Source organism: Aptenodytes forsteri, unplaced genomic scaffold, assembly GCF_000699145.1.
Source record: "Aptenodytes forsteri isolate BGI_AS27 unplaced genomic scaffold, ASM69914v1 Scaffold108, whole genome shotgun sequence".
Taxonomy (NCBI): Eukaryota; Metazoa; Chordata; class Aves; order Sphenisciformes; family Spheniscidae; genus Aptenodytes; species Aptenodytes forsteri.
The window spans coordinates 4,384,432-4,386,624 of record NW_008794448.1 but is presented as its reverse complement, the minus strand read 5'-3'; the positions used below and the strand labels follow the sequence as shown (position 1 = coordinate 4,386,624).

General features: G+C 49.2%; 1 protein-coding gene across 1 annotated transcript in view; it reads left to right on the top strand.

Moving 5' to 3' along the window:
* Nucleotides 1-662: 662 nt before the first annotated feature.
* Nucleotides 663-2,193, top strand: part of DTD2 (D-tyrosyl-tRNA deacylase 2 (putative)) — an 8,574-nt gene continuing 7,043 nt past the window's right edge. The window contains exons 1-2 of the mRNA XM_019474892.1: nt 663-701; nt 1,102-1,117. The gene's annotated coding sequence lies outside the window, so the exon portion shown is untranslated. The remainder of the gene's footprint in view (nt 702-1,101; nt 1,118-2,193) is intronic.

Sequence of the window (2,193 nt, the reverse complement as noted above, 5' to 3'; positions counted from 1 at the left end):
GACTCTACGGAGGGTGCTCCCGGTGATGATAACAGGAGCGAAGCTGCCGTCCTTTCCCTGCGCGTGGTCAGCTCAGTAATGCCCGTGGAGCTTCAGGAGATCCCGGTTTGACTTGCTATCTATACTTGCCTTCAAAACCTGCAGTCTGTCTCTGCTTAGGTTCGCTCTTCAGAGAGCTGGCTGTGTTGGAAGCAACCCTCGGGTGGTGGGCTGGCCCCTGCTAGCAGCCAAGCGCCCATCCAGCTGCTTCTCCACCCCCGCCAGGAGGGGGAAGTAGGAACAAAAGGAGTAAGAAAAGCGGTGGGTCAGGGTAAAGTCAGGGAAAACACTTACCAGTTACTTTCACGGGCAAAACAGGCTTGACTTGGGGAATTTAAGTTAGTTGTTGCCAGTTAACATAAATATTTAATTAGCGATTTGGGCGTTGGGGGGGGGGGACCAACATGGGGCGGGGGGGGGGGGGGGGAACCAAACAAAACCCCCAAATATCTAGACATTTGAGGAAAACACCCCTCCTGGGTGTTTAAGAACAGTTTTCCCAGTTTTCCTGGGAAAAGGTTTCCCAGCTAAGCTTTACTTGAGCCACCCTCTCCTGCCCCCTTCCTGGTTTCCACTCCAGAGCCTTCTCCTTACCCCTTTTTTATCACCACAGGTTACACTCAGTCCCTTCAGCAAGGCAACGAGCAACACAGAAGATTAGGGTCAGTGCGTAGTGGTTTCTCTCTGCTGCTCCTTCTCACTTTCCCTGTGCTCCAGCATGGGTCCTCCACAGGCTGCAGTCCCTTCAGGAGTGTGGCTGCTCCACCGTGGAGCATGTCCTTCCCCTCTAATTTTGTTGCTCCCTCTTTGGCATTATCTGCCTTTTCTTGAATACACTTTCACAGAGGTGCTACAAACTTGGCTGATGGGCTCAGCTGTGTACCTCATTAATTGTGTGACATTGTACGCTTGGAGAAGAAAGGCCAGGTAGAGCAATGGGACTATGGCAGCAGTAGTTCTCTTTTTTTTTTTTTCCAGACCACTAACCAAAAATGAAATTTTGGTGTAGACCACCACACAGCTTGAGGGAAACGTTGTAATTTCCTTCTTTTCCTCCCACAGTCTTCTATCGGCAGAGGTAGGTAGGTCTGCAGACTCTTTGGGCTATGCACTATGCATGCAGCCCAGGGCTATTTACCAAAGCATGAAGGCTGCCCTTTGGGATGCACTGTCCTGCTGTAGTTGTCACTGTTTGTGGATTACCTACACTAGAATAACTCATCTGTGCAGGTGTCAACTATTTAACCCTTGGGTTTTTTTCATTTTGTCTTTTGTCTTTCTTAAAGACTACTACAACAGAAGGGGCTAAATACAGTCACTCGCATAACTTTTTGAAAGTAAAAATTCTATTGTGTTTAAAGGGCTTATGAATTCATTCAACAAATCTGAAGGGAGTTTAAAAAAAAAGTCTGTCCCTAGGTGTTTCCACTGTTTGACTTTCATGTTGTTCTTAAAATGTTTCTCTCCTTGTTTGGAAGAGGCAGATGGATCCATAAGACGTAGTTTCTGCAGCGAGGTCTGGGAAACCAGAACATTTTGCTCAAAGGAAATATGTGTCATCTCACAGATACTGTGTTTGGCTGAAGTGCATCTGGGTGTATTGCATTATTAGCCTCTCAGTGTAAGGTTAATTATAGTGAAAGTTGCTCAGCACAGCATAAATTAGGAGAAATATCCTATTTCTAGCTTGCTAATCTCAGAAGTAATTGCAGATGACACCAAGCTGAGTGGTGCGGTCGACATGCCAGAGGGACCTGGACAAGCTGGAGAAGTGGGCCTGTGTGAACCTCATGAGGTTTAACAAGGCCAAGTGCAAGGTCCTGCACCTGGGTCGGGGTAACCCCCGGTAACCGTACAGGCTAGGGGATGAAGGGATTGAGGGCAGCCTCAATCCCTTGTGTGCCGAGAAGGACTTGGGGGGTACTGATGGATGAAAAGCTGACATGAGCCAGCAATGTGCGCTCGCAGCCCAGAAGGCCAATCGTATCCTGGGCTGCATCCAAAGCAGCGTGGCCAGCAGGTCAAGGGAGGGGATTCTGCCCCTCTACTCTGCTCTGCTCTGGTGAGACCCCACCCGGGGTACTGTGTCCAGCTCTGGAGCCCTCAGCATAAGAAAGACACGGACCTGTTGGAACGGGTCCAGAGGAGGGCCAC